Source organism: Lagenorhynchus albirostris, chromosome 12 (assembly GCF_949774975.1).
Source record: "Lagenorhynchus albirostris chromosome 12, mLagAlb1.1, whole genome shotgun sequence".
Lineage (NCBI taxonomy): Eukaryota > Metazoa > Chordata > Mammalia > Artiodactyla > Delphinidae > Lagenorhynchus > Lagenorhynchus albirostris.
Genome location: NC_083106.1, coordinates 60,466,629 through 60,481,878, shown reverse-complemented (window position 1 = coordinate 60,481,878; position 15,250 = coordinate 60,466,629).

Below are 15,250 nucleotides of genomic sequence, written 5' to 3'. Positions count from 1 at the left end.
GCGTAGCCCAGAAGTCACCCAAGCATTTGAAGAGAATTCTTCATATTTTGTGTCTTCTTCTCTAGGAATTCCTCCTTTACAGTATGTCCTCCTAAATTTTCAGTCACTCTGGCATCCTTGAACACCAGCCTTTCATTTCTCAAGCCAATAAGATTCTGGCTTTCTGCTTAAGTCTAGATGTTCTATATTATGCAGTGACTTGTGTAAAAAAAAGGGAGGTCATATAAATGTGAGTCTCATCTGTGCATATGGGTGTCTTCTTTTAAGGGCTAAATCCTCTCTAAGTTCTGTCTGCTTCTGGTTACTATCCAATGCCTTCAAATTATATACACACAAACATACACACACATATGTATTACAATTGTTATCTGTGGAAAGGTCAGTCCAGTTATCTGCAATAACTGAGATTACTCTTCTAACACCCTTGTATGGCTTCTCATTACACCTAGAATTGTATCCAGAATTCTAAATATGACCTTTAATAACTTACGTAATCTGTCCCTGTCTGCTTCTTTCATGCCGTCTTACCTGCTCTCTAATTTACTCATTAGGTTTTGGTCGCACCTGAAATCCTTGGACTTAGCAAACAACATACCTGCTCAGGGATCTCAGACATGATTTTCCCACTACTAGATCAGTGTCTCTCTTACTCCTTATATGGATAATCTCACTTAACCTTCAAGTTTTCACCCACATGTCACTGCCACAAAGACAGTAGAGCTGATTCCATAAATTATGTTAGTTGAGTACTACATTATGAAGGGTGAAAACCTAGTACCGTTCTCCTTATTGGCTTAGAGAAAACTGGCAATCCAGATTCAATCCACCACTGCTACCACTACCACCATACCTTAAAACAGAGGATCGCAGGATTCCTTTCTTGGGTGACCATGCCTAGAGTAAAGACCTAACAGATCCCTCATCACTAGCACTCCACTGTAAAACTGCCCAGTTGGATCATGTTACAAAGAAGCCCACCGGTTGATAGTCCAACCTACACATATGCAGAGAGAGCTTCCTGTTAGTTTTAGTGTCTCACTCTGAAATGTGAGTAGTCAGTCAGGGACGACCAGACTGTTGAGGAAAACTCCAGGATAAAGGGCAGAGAACAAGACAATCTGCCAAAAGGAACGTGCAGAAACCAGAAATTCTAGAGAAAAACCAGAGACTGTCATACAGAGTGAAGTAAGTCAGAAAGAGAAAAACAAATATCGTATATTAACGCATATACGTGGAATCTGAAAAAATTGGTATAGACGATCTCATTTACAAAGCAGAAATAGAGCCATAGTTGTAGAGAACAAACGTATGGATACCAAAGGGGAAGGGGAGTGGGATGAATTGGGAGATTGGAATTGACATATATACACTATCGATACTATGTATAAAATAGATAACTAATGAGAACCTACTGTGTAGCACAGGGAACTCTACTCAGTGCTCTGTGGTGACGTAAATGGAAAGGAAATCCAAAAAAGAGGAGACATATATATACGTATAGCTGATTCGCTTTGTTGTACAGTAGAAATTAACACAACATTGTAAAGCAACTATACTCCAATAAAAGTTACAAAAATAAAAAAAAATTTTTTAAACCTCTCATTAATGTCCTCAGAACTAAGCTTTGCTTCTGTAACAGAATATAATAGGGAATTTTAACTGAGGCACAAAGATGAGGTGAACACTGGATACTAAAATGAGTTAAGGGATAATATCCAGTAGAACTTAAGTGTGTCAAAGTGGTGCGGTCAAGAATTAGATACTAGTTATTCTAAAACTCACATGGAGAGGATTAATGGGTTATCAGTGGGGTTGGAAAGAGCATTTGGGGAGAGAGTTGCTGAGATGCTGTGAACCTAGGAGAAGACAGAGGATCTTCAATAGAAGCACCTAGAGGCCTTGATATGTGCCCAGAGTTAGGGGAACCCAAAGGACTGATGATTGCCTTCTGCCCGGGGACTCTGAAGGGCAAGAGGAGGAAAGATGCTACTGATTTACAGTTTGCTTTCATAAGGATGCATGTCTATTTTCTGTGGGCAGATGTGGCCACAGATGAAAAGGAACAAGCTTGGGAGTTGTCATAGATCCTGTCCAAAACTGTCATTTAAGAGGGGAAACAGGCCTCAGCAGATGAGAAATTGGAGGTAGACAGCTACACTCCTGGTGGCTGACTGCTTTATTCAAGGGTGTGACTGCTTGAATAGAGTACATTATTCTAAGCCAAGAGAGAGTCATACCAAGGAGCTTGGTCTCTAAAGAATTCACTAAACTGTTCATGAGGGGGGAAAAAATTCAGCATTAAATCACTTGTAGGCCCACATGAAGTCATCTTTGGATAGAACCAGTAGTGAAATGATTACCCAGTTGTACAAAGAATACAGCCAAGGTGTTGGTGGAATTCGTGTTGATACGAACACATGCCATTCTTCCTTTTTATATAAGTTTCTCCAAAGGATAATTAAAGTTACTTTATTAGAAAGGATAGGAGACCAAACATTTATATTACATTTCCTATATTCCAGGTACTTTCTATAAACTCCATATTAATTCATTTGACCTTCTCAACAACCCTATTAAAAAGATGATCACCATTTTACACATGAAGAATCTGAAGCCCAAGAAGGTTAAGTATTACTGAAGTCCCATAGCTGCTAAGTGGCATAGCCAGGGTTTAAGAACATTAGTCTGGCTCCATAGCCTGTGCTCTTAATCAATATATTTTACAGTTAGCTCTCTCGTTCTAGATGAATAGATTATTTTCTGGCACATTCCTGATTGTAACACATACTAATAACACTATTCTGACATGTTTTCAATTTGACTTTAAGAAAGTAAAGTCAACCACTTAAGAGAGTAAATTTCTGTTGTTTTCAGTTGTCCTCATATTCATTATCTTTCTTAGAAATGAAGAAAAAGAAACCTATACTACTCAAGGACTACTGCTGTCATGGGAATAGCCTCTGGGGTTCAGAATCACCAGCTCCCTTGTGTTGAATTAAACCAATAAGTAGATTACTAGTTTGATTACAAGATTCTTGGTAGAGACAAAATGTAGGTCAATGCATCATAATTTAGAGTTAAGTTTGATAAGGGCTGTGTTTTAAACATGTTAGACACATTAAAAATAAGCCTGGCTTAAGAATCTAATAAAAGGATATCAATTTTCTGCTTGGAGGTCAGTATTTTGAATATGGTTGAGTTTGTTTTTAATCTAAGTAGTTGCCAATATTCTCAGTTACAAATTTCACAGTTCAGGTCATTCAAGACAGAGTTGACAGACCTTAGGGGAAAAAAAGGTGAAATATTTTCCATTTCAATTATCTCTAAAAAGCAACACTGTTAGCATCACAACTGAGGTTTTTTCAGGTCTCTCAGGATATATCACACATCTGGTTCACTGGAAAGATCTAGATTCCCTGATAACCCTCATTAATTTTCATTCATTCATTCAACAAATATTTCTTACACTGCTCCTGTGTGGTAGGCATATGCTGGGCACTGGAAATCCAAAACTGAATAAGATAAATACAGTCTCTATCCTCATGGAGCTTGATGGTGAATTTCTCACAGTTATCTAGATTTACATATTCCATACACCATTTGTAGGTTGAAAAAGTAGATAATCAGGCACGTAGGAATGTTACACAAAATACAGTAAGTAGCCTCTGGATGAGGACCCGAGGAGATTTCCTATGAAATAAAGCATATGGGCTTTATGATGTGAAGTTTAAACATCGGGATGCTTATTTTTCTTTCTCTTCAGATGCTCTATTTTTCTGGTATACCGCTATGATTTTGTAAGAAGCAGTCACTTTGTCACATCTATAAACAAAAATTTTACTTCCTTTAACCGTATTTTCAGTGAGTGTGCTTCTGTTGACTTTCAGTTACCCGCCGCTAGGTGTTTCCTTTTCCTAAGGCAGACGCTGAAGCAGGGCACAGACGACTGAAGCAGCATGCTGTCGAGGGATTAGCATGTAACAATTGGGTGGTTTGGAAATAGCAGCTTCCTTGAGCTTCCTAGCTTGAGTCAAAATAATGAGCCCAAGAGATTTTGGGTGAGAAGTTTCTTGGCCCTGATAATACTTTAGTCAGGCTTAAAATATACCTCATTCTAATTAATTCTCACTGTCCTTCAAAACAAACATCACAATATTATTAAATAACAAAAAAAAAAAATTGGCAACCAATAAAATCCTTAGTACCAAAAGTGAATGTAGCAACTAAGTTAAACAAGGCTCTATATTACCTAATGTTCTTCATAAACTCCCCCTGAGGGGTGCTAAGCAGTTAGCAGCCTCCAGAGAAGACTTGTTTGCCAAAGAGTGGTGTGAGATGCCAAGAGAACTGGAATCAGATCAACTCCCTGCTTCCTTTGACTCTGGGCACTTCCCAAATTGAACTCTCTCACCAAACCGTTATTGGAGACGCTCCTTCTTCTTATAATCTCTGGATTTCACAATTTTTTAATACTGTGTCAGACCTTGTTTACTTTTTCAACTCATTTTATCTTTTACTGTTTCAGATTCCCCCTCATTTCTCCTTATTTTCTTTGTTATTTCAGGATCTCCTGAACCAAAGTATATTTTTTTCATGTGGGCTGCTGGGAATGAAGTCAACAAGGATCTCTCATCCATACTTAATTTTCTCCATAGCAGGTACTGTAGTGCAGCAGCAATTTTGGACAGAAATACGGGAGGGCTTTTGTTGCAGCTGCCATACTAGTTACCGGAAGATCAATAAATGGTTAGAACACCTAACACAATGAATGATTCCAGTGGGGTTGAAATGAACATATTGGAAACCACTTAAAATTCATACACGCACTTATTCTTTGGCTCTCAAGATTTCAAACTTAACATGCATAGTACCTAACCACTTCCTGAATACATTGTTTGAAAGAGGTTTAAGACTGATTTTTTCTTCCTTATGTTTTGCTAAACATATTTAGAGAAAGAGAAAAAAACAATTTAAATTTATTGGCAATCAATTTAATCAGGTAAGAAGTAAAGAAATTCAGTTATAGTTCATTTGTCCAGTATTTGTCCATGTAAGAAAATTTTCTTGATAGCTAATGTTTACTCTTTCTAGCATAAGCACTTTTAAATTTATAATCATTTCACCTTCAACCAACGATTTCAAAATTCCTATACACAATTTCTTTCTTTCTTAAAATCTGAACACTGAATAGAATTTTATCTTTTTCTTGATGCAAGAATTCTAGTTACTCATTTGCCCTTGCTCTAAATGTGCCTTTAGTTGTAATTGTGGTTTTTACAGCTTCTCCATGTTTCCATGGCTGACGGAAAATGCCACAACCTCACAAAATGAATATAGTTCAAATTTCCATGTCCACACTCAGGCTGTCAACACTGATCAGCAGCCTTTCTCTTTTTCTTGTTCATCTCTCTTTCATGCAGAATCTAAACTTTTACCTGTGTCCACAAGCTTCCAATTCCACTACCCACTTTCACCTCCTTCATCTTCCTATTACTTGAGAAAATTGAACCATGAATCTGTCAAGGACTAGTCCATTCCTAACTCAACATTTTAACATCAGCTTCCCTTCCTCAGGGGATGAATGGGCCCTCTCCCTTCAGCCTCTGCTCTCCATCTCACTTCTGGTGTACTGGCAGAATTTCCATCAAGTACTTCCCCTGACTCTTCCATCTTAAATCTGTTTTTCCTCTTGACCTAGAAATATATTTAGTCTATTCCATCTTAAAAAAAAAACAAAACAAAGCAAAACAAAAACTCCCATGGATGCTGTACCGTATTTCAAACTCCATTGTTGTTCATATTGATTCGCATTCATGATGACTTGTTTCTTGAGCGTTTTATAATTTTGAGCTCAGTTAATCTAAGTCTATGGAAATAATGAGGGAATCTGAGTTACGTGTGGATCTTTCTAAAGAGTAATTTTATTTGCTTCTGTCAGATACCCATGGCCACATTATTTTAATTTCTAGAATTGGGATTATATAAATCCAACTACTGATTCCACTTGAAGTCATGGTTACATTTAGGAATTCTTAAGAAACGAATTCTTTTTGCCCTACCTAGAGCCAGAGCCAAGGACAAACAAGTGACCTTGGCATGTATCTTTGTTGGTAGGAAGACATTATTTTCCTAGCTTGTCTTTTCACTGAGCAAATATCCCTTTGAAGGAACTGGCTATAGGGATCACTTTGCATAGGTACAAGGTATTGGGCTATGAAAACACAAGTCTCTTTGAATCAGAAAATACCTGCATGCAGCCACAAATCTGGTATTGGCTTACCAAGTCCTATTCCTGCTTTTTCTTTATTTTTGAACAATGAGGAGTGCCCTTGTGAACTTTAAAAAGCTATTGCATTATAACCAGCACATTTGGAGTAGGTGATCTAGCCCTCCATATTGGTGAAGCGAAAATCCCCAGGTTTTTCTAGCAATAAAGATGGGAGTTCTGTCTTTCAAGGTAATATCAGACTGAATCATTGTGATTATGAGGCGCTCCAAAATACCAAGTTTTATATATCTACAGAACAAAACATGTGCATTGTAACTTATTTTCTGGTAGAAAGCAAAAAATTAGTCCAAGTTTCCTCACCTTTTTATTAACAGAACAGGTAAAAATAAAAATCTACATTGCACAGCTAACTATGGAAATTATATTTAACATAATTTCCATTTCAAAAAGGTGGAGAAAATTAAGCCTTAAAAATTTAAGCAAACTGCCTAAGGTCACACAACAATTAAGGGATGAATCTAGAATGTAAATCCAGAACTCCCTTTTTTAAAAAACCACAATAAGCAACAGGATTCTACCCTCCAAGAACTTCTAATAATGTAATTATTGAGCAGACACTACAAAATAACTATCTTCAGAATAAAAATAAAAGATGTATAAAAGGAATCTAAGACATACCAAAAGAAGGAGACTTTGTAGAAAAGGACAGAATATTTTTTAAAGAATAAAATCGAACTTATAGGTGAAAAACCTAGAAATTGCTTATGATTTTCATTTCCAGTAATTGTGATCAAAGTAAATCAGGTCAACCTTCATGCTAATAACTATTAAAGCTGGCAAAAAAAAATTTTTTTTATTAAATCTACTTGATTTCATTTGAGGATGAAAGAGGCAGGGATTAATTAAAAGAGCAAGATCTAGGGGATGAAATCAAAAAAAGAAGAGCTCTATATTTGGGACCACTTTTCCTTTATGTACATGCTCATACCAGAAGAGATATCTGGGAGAATCAGGAACTTAGCAGGATTTTCAACAGATCATCCTGCCAAGGGAACAAAAATTGGAGTTCACTGTCTGCCTAAGACAGGGGTAGTGATAAACACCTCAGACATTGGTTTGGAACCACAAAGAAATATACCCTACAAATGAGGGTCTATCATTAAAATACAGGCTTTTTATAAGAACTGAAGCCCAGATAAGAATCACCTCAAACTTTTATTAAATTAAAATGATCTGGAATTTCTAGCTATCTACCAGAAGAAAATATAAATCCTCTCTGGTGGAAAAGTAACTCCATTATACCCCTAAATTATCTCTATTACTTTATGGTAAATGTGATGTTTACTTTAAAAAATAAACAAGGTACAGGGAGACCAGACAATATGATCACAACCAAGAGAAAAATAGATAATAGAAACAATCAGAAAAATCCAAATAATAGAGTCATTAGAAATAGATTTGAATATTTTCAAGGCAGTAAAAGATGAGATTAAAAACATTGACAGACAACTAAAAATTGTACAAAAGGTAGAATCGAATGAAAATTCTAAATCTGAAAAAGTATAATGACCAAATATTAATAACTCAATATATAGGTCCATAGTAAATTAGTCATAGATGTAAAAAGGATAAGTCACCTGGAACATAGGTCAGAAAACAATGTACAGAAGAAGGTACAGATAAACAAAAGAAAGGAAAAATAGAGAAAATTACACAGGAGATTCATAGGGGATGCTGAGAAAAGTTTGAACAGGTGTATGATTGCCAGCTCAGAAGAAGAGTGAAAAATTTGGCTGAAAAATAGTTGAAGGGAGTATGGCTATGGAATTTTCAAAGCTGGCAAAAGAGATCAAGCCACAGATTCAGGTAGCATTAGGAAAACTAGAAGAGATCAATACAAAGAAATGTACAGGTAGGCACATCATAGTGAAATCAGTGAAAAAGGAAGAAAAATAACAAAATCATAAAATCAGTTATAGGCAAGGCAGACAGACTAGCTTGATGGGATCCATAATAAGACTCATCATGGCCTTTCCAGTAAAAGTAATGGAAGCCAGAGACAATGAATTGTATTTTCAAGTGCCGAAAGAAAATAACTATTAACCTAAAATTCTATAATCAATGAAAATGTCTTTGAGGCATTAGGATATTCACTGACTAAAACAAGAGACTCTGTTGTGAGTAGACCCACTGATGCTGTTTAACAGATTCCACTAATGGAAATAGTAAAGGAATAATGGTTTCCTCTAGGTAGGAAGAAGATCATAGTGAGTGGGACTGGGCATGAGAGGCTCTGGGTGCTGGCAAATTTTATTTATTGACCTTTGTGGTGGTTACAGGTATGTTTACTTTGTAATGATTCACTGAGATTTATCCTTATGATTTGTGCACTTTATGTAGGTAAGTTAAACAGAGAGGATTAATGAACTCAATGTAAATTTTTTTTTTTTTTTATTGCGGTACGCGGGCCTCTCACTGTTGCGGCCTCTCCCGCTGCGGAGCACAGGCTCCGGACGCGCAGGCTCAACGGCCATGGCTCACGGGCCCAGCCGCTCCGCGGCATGTGGGATCTTCCCAGACCGGGGCACGAACCCGTGTCCCCTGCATCGGCAGGCGGACTCCCAACCACTGTGCCACCAGGGAAGCCCGAAAGTTCTTAATTTTAATGTATTTTGATTTGTCATTTTTTTTCCTTTGTGGTTAAGATCTTGGGGGGTAAATGTATAAAGAATTTGCCTATTTCAAAGACGTGTAACCATTATTTGATGTTTTCTCTTACAAACCAACATGTTTAAAGGATTTCTCTGGCTGCTATGTAGTCTTAGATAAATGTAACGATTAGGAGATTGCTAGTATAAACTCCATTACTCAAAGATATCGGTGCCAAAGTCTCAGTAATTTCTCCCAAATTTACTTTGTGGACTCAGTGGCTGCTGAAATTCTCGCTACCACGTCCACATTACAGGCATTAAAATGCAGGAAGAGGCAAGAGAAACGTGTTTTTCCCAGATTTATCAGCTTCAAAGAGCTTCTTCCAAAGCTTCCCCCAGGACAGCTCTGGCATGTCCTCACCCCCTTCATTTGCAATAAATGTGAGGAATAGAAATTTTTTAATCTAGTTACTTTGTCACTCTAATATAGTTAGGATATAATCTTTAACAAAAGAGGAGAGAACGGATCTTTGGGAAATAATTAGCAATATTTACTGAGAGGGGAAGCGTAGAAGCAGGAAAGAAAATGTTAAACCTTGGACTAATTTGGAGAAATAAAAATAGTGGAATAGAGTTTAAAAATCATATAGGTGGAAAAATTAGAGTTTTCTAAAGTCCTTATATTATTCAAGAGGAGAGCAGATAAAGGTTGTTAGAGCAATAATAAGGGAGAATCTTACTTTGCCAGGGATGAAAAAGAAGGGAAGGTGTATTTCAGAAAGGCAAACTGTCATGTGCAAATATGCAGAGCCCTGCAGGAATCCTGCAGGTTTTGAGAAAGCTAACAATGTGGCACTTGCCTGGATCCCAGCCTTCCCGAAGGGTGCTGAGGAAGATTAGGCTGCAGCTGGGGCAAGCACTTGGGCATAGATTGTCTAGGGTTATTTCAGGAGATTTTTACGAGTCTATACTTCATTTCTTTGACCAATGAAGAGCTATTAAATGTTTTAAAAAAGCACAAGTGGCATGACAAACTATGCTTTTAATACAACTATGTTTTAAATATAAATATGTTGTGGAAATGTAAACTGAAATCAACAAAACAGTTCAGCAACTATTGTAAAAATCAAGCATAAGGTGACAATTTAATATTTCACCTTAAGGCACCGTGCTATGTATATCTGTTTAGTACAAAAATAAATGACTATGTCCCTAGACTCAGGTAATTTACAAGACAGGTTGCTGGTGGTTGTACAGAGAATTGAAAGGAAGTGAAGGATATCAGAGATCAGAGGCAAAGAACTTTCCGGGTTCATGAAGTACCAGAAAATGCTTCTAGTGGTTGGTTTTTCTGCACCTCCATTCCCCCTCCCCAATACCCACGCACATACAGTGTCCCTTTCCATTGTTTGGCTTGTGTGTTGTTGAATAAATGTCACCAGGAAGAGAAAACACTTTTGGGTTTAGAATATTATTTCATTCTGTATGTTTAAATTAGAGCATTTCTTATTTGTTCAAGATGGCAGCATATTGAATTTCTGAAAGCCCACAAATAATTAATAATACTTTACAGACGTGTAAACATGTTTCTTTTTCATATTGCTTTTCTCTGCCAAATTACCCAAAAGAAAGCTATCATAGACAGAATTAAAATGTGTGAAGCCTCCATATGGTGTTGTGGCTTTTCATGGTATAGCTATAGTGTTGAATCTCAGTTCTGCCTCTAGTGTTAGAATCAGTTTCAAGTAGAACTACTGAATCTTTTTCTCTCCCGTATCCCTATCTATTCTAGTGTGTATCGTTTGCTTGAAAGATGAATGTCTCATATTGCAAGGAGCACAGATGTGCCTCTCTTTCTCAGCTATAATGATGAAAAACTCCAATAAGCAATTATTTCATGAATGGGTTTCACAGAATGCCAACTCATGCTGCAGAACTAATTCATCCTTCTGTTAACAACAAACATTCACCCAAATGTTCCCCCACCTGCCACAATAAATATGCTAACAAATACAAGATTTTAGAAAAACAATGTATCTACCAAGTTCTAAAGCAGTGTTCAATCGTAATATTATGGGTTTTTATGGGGAAAAATCATTATATTTTAACATATTGCAGTATATCACAGTCTAGAACATTGTACTGTTAACAGTATTTCAAAGAAGCAATCTTGTTAACGAAAGTTCTTTCAACCTCAGGAAAAGCAGTTCGAAATTTCTAGCGTAACTTATAAAACATACACACCTTGAGGAGTTGGGTATTTCATTACTGACCCTTTGTTTACTCTCTGGTGTTTTATTTATAACTGAAGACTTGAAGAAGTGAATTAAGAAGCTTTACTGTTGGTATTAAAAGGTTTTTTTCGAAAGGAAACCTCAATGCTTTCCATAATATTTGGGGTTCAGTCTAAACTCTGGGTTTTCTACCTAATAAACAAATCAGAAAAGTTCTTGAGGCTCATTATTTACCAAATGGACAGTCTCTAATTACTTCAACTACCGCATCACCACCACCTCCAAGATAATCAGTGTGTAACCATCCTTACATTTGTATCTCAGGTCTAAAGGGAAGAAATGGCCCCTCTGATCTCCAGCTTAGCCCCTCTTTGGTTTCCTGTGGCTGCTGTAACAAATTGCCACAAACTTGAACAACAGAAGTCTATTCTCTCCTTGACTCTTCCAGCTTCTGGGAGCTCCAGGTGTCCCCAGGCTGCAGGCTGCATCACTTTACCTGCTGCTCTTCTGTGTGTCTGTCTTGAAATTCTCTCTGCCCGTCTCTCACAAGGATACATGTGATTATGTTTAGGGCCTACCCAGGGAATCCAAGATAAACGTCTCCTCTCAAGAGCCTTAACTTTATCACACCTTTCATCATATAATGTTCACAGATTCCAGCGAACTGACACGGATATCTTTTTCAACCGACCACACCATCTATCTGTAGTTTTATCCCATACTTTCCTGCTTCTGCTGAGATTTTCTCCCTCTGATTCCCACCCTTCCCCTTGCCTCCTCTTCCCTCCCCCTCGTATCTTTGATTCCTTGCCTTCAATGGTTTCTTCCCTTCATCATATAATCTCAACGTATTAGTCTTTTAGGGATGCCATAACAAAGTACCACAGATTGGGTGACTTAAATAACAGAAATTTATTTTCTCACAATTCTGGAAGCTAAAAGTCTAAGATCAAGGTGTTGTTAGGATCGATTTTTTTGAGACCTCTCTCCTTGGCTTATAGAAGCCCATCTTCTCTCTCTCCTCACATGGTCTTCACTCTGTATATTTGTCTCCTAATTTCCTCTCCTTATAAGGACACCAGTCATAATGGATTAAGGACCACCCTAATGACTTCATTTTAATGTAATAACCTAAAGACCCTATTTCCAAATACAGTCGTATTCCGAGGTGCTGGGGGTTAGGACTTCAACCTATAAATTTGGGGAGAGCAAGATTCAGCCCATAACACAAACAATTCTTTCCCATTCTGGAAAACAGCAACGGTGGCAACAACAAAAACTTCCCTTCTAAAGAACTATTCCCTTAAAGTTCCATCTGTATCAGACATTTACTTCCCATCAAATATCCAGTGCTCCTTCACATTTACTGGCCCTCTTGCTGTAAGTCAGAGCCTTGGGACTAATTTTCAGTAGGCAGTATGCAGTTCTAATGGACCAGTAGGGGCTTGTACTATGAAAATGTGAATATAAAAAGGAAAAGTAATTTCCTTTTAGAGTCACGGTCTCATAAGACTGGCAACAAATGGATTATAATGTTTGTTTCACAAAAAGCATTTTCTGTGATATTCTCAGTTGCATTTTGTTCTCATGCTGTCAGCATTCATCAATGGAGGCTATAAGAAATAGATTTATGAAGTCCATCATGACATTTCTGTAGGAAAACTATTTAGTACATCTCCAAAAACCTTTGCTTCCCCACAGAAGCCCTTTTTACCTTTGTCAATGATAATCTTGTAATTGACATATTTGTTTGTTTGGTTTTGGTTTTTGGTTTTGCTTAAAGTCATATTTGAGATACAAGTTATATAATTAGAATGTAAGCTCAATAAGGGTAACAACTTGGGCTGTCTTAGTCATTCACTCATCCCCTATGCCTAATACTGGTGCACAATAAGCATTTTTTAAATAAATCAACGAGCAGCTTTAAAGGGTTGTATGGCCTGACTATCTGCATTGTCATTTTTTTCTCCAGATCTTGACTTTCTATGTTTACTTGTATTTCCCTACATCTGATTATATTTTATTTATCCTTATTGAAATAATTATTTCTGTATCAATAATTTTGGAGTATACTTCCTCTAAATTATGAATGAACATACTGCAAAAGTTATGAAAATATCTTCAGTAAACATTTAATTGAATGAATTATTTCAGTTGACCTATATTGTTTCCACAGGCTTGATACTTTTTGAATGGTAAAATGACAAGGACAGCCCTACCAAGAGACTTTCTGCACTCATTTTACATCAAGTCAGCAGTCATCACAGAATGGGTTAAGGCAGCAGATCTGAAAATATAAGTCAAGAGCCTCTGGTGTCCCCAGAATCTTTCGGGGGGGGGCGGTCTGTGAGGTCAAAACTATTTTTGAAAAAATACTGAGACATTATTTGTCTTTTTTGCACTTATTTTATCATGAGTGTATGGTGAAGTTTTCCAGAGACTACATAATGTGTGATAGCATAACAAATTGAATTAAGAAGCTAGCTACCTTCTATTAAGCCTGTTAAAAAGAAACCAAAACGGAGGGCACAGTTTGAATATACCTATAGGCCAAACACAGATAGTCATGTAACCAAAATTTAAAGACGTCTCAATTTCCCTATAATGCTGACTCTGACCTTAAACAAAACTTAAGCTTTCCTCATATCAGCATCACCTCAGTTTCCTAGCCAATCAAGTGAACATATACACAAACAAGTCAGATAATAAAATGCTATTACCCTAAAAAGAATGTAACTTTCTAGTTACTGATCACTATAAGAAACAATGTACTTCCTCATTCATGCTTTATAAATTTTATTTATAAACTTTTATTTACAAATTTTATTAAGTTTATTTAAACTTTATGAACTGACCTATAACTGCTGAAAGCCAACCTTTTACTACTCTTAGTTCTGAAGTCTCCCTGTTCATGAATAATTTGTTTCTCGATCAATAAAATATTTATATCAAGTAAAGTTCTCTGAATTTTCTTTTGGCAAGCCAAATGTTAAAGAGATTTACAAAAACATGAAACAATGCCACTCTTCTCACTATTTTTTTTGTTCTAGAAGACCAGATAATTTTACTACAAATATGTCTGTTAACAGGCATATACTGCAGTCATTTTCAATAATTACTTTATTTCTGTTTTAATTTTTAACATGGTAAATATTGTTATATAGGACCCACATACAAAAGCTCTTTGGGAGATCCTCAAAGTGTTTAAGACCACAAAATTTTCCTGAGACTAAAAACTGAGAAACTCTAGGTTACTAGAAGGAGCTCCTTCCTCTATGTAGTAGGAGAACAAAACCAAAAACAAATGTTTTCTCTTTCATCCTCCTTTGGACAGCTAGTCCCAAGGAACACCTATGATGTCACCATCTTAGAACACACAAACACACACACGCTCAATAGAATGAGAAGAATCTGAGTGATGGTTACACAGATAGACATATACAGATCTAGAGATGTAGCCCCAAAGTTTGTTTTCTCTTTTCACTTCCATCTGACATTTACTCCAAGTCCAAGCCAGAATTACCTTCCCTCAGTTCCCAGCTCCTGAGAAATTAGGATCTCTATCTGATTTTCTTAGCACAATTCCCCAATCAGAGAGATTTCTGTAATACTCAATCGGTGACCCTTATATTTCTGATGGCACTGCCCACAGATCTTTTTACATGAGGCTATTTCTCAGAGGTATGGCCTTGCTCTGGAATGACATATATATTTCATAGCAAGTGCCAACTCTGATATATTGTCAGCGGTTGGCTGGAACATTGTTTGAGAAGAAATCTGAGGCATTTCCAGGCTTAGCAAGACAAATGCCATCATTGATTAGTGGTCTGCCCTGGGTGCTAGAAGGAAGTGTTAGCTTGTGTGCTGTGTATTTGCTGACCCTATAAAATTGATTAGAATCACTGTTGTCAAACAAATGTAGAGCAAGACAATAAATGTTTAGTCCACGTAAAAATTACGCAGAAATATAGTTACTATGGTAAGTAATAACAGATATCAGCAATATCTCCCTCATAAACAAACTCGATCTGCTTAAAATATAAGCATATGTTTTACGATTCAGAGAAACAAATTCAATTAAAAGAGCATAAGAATTGCCTTAAAGGTTTGCATTCACATAGCCTGTATATCTATAT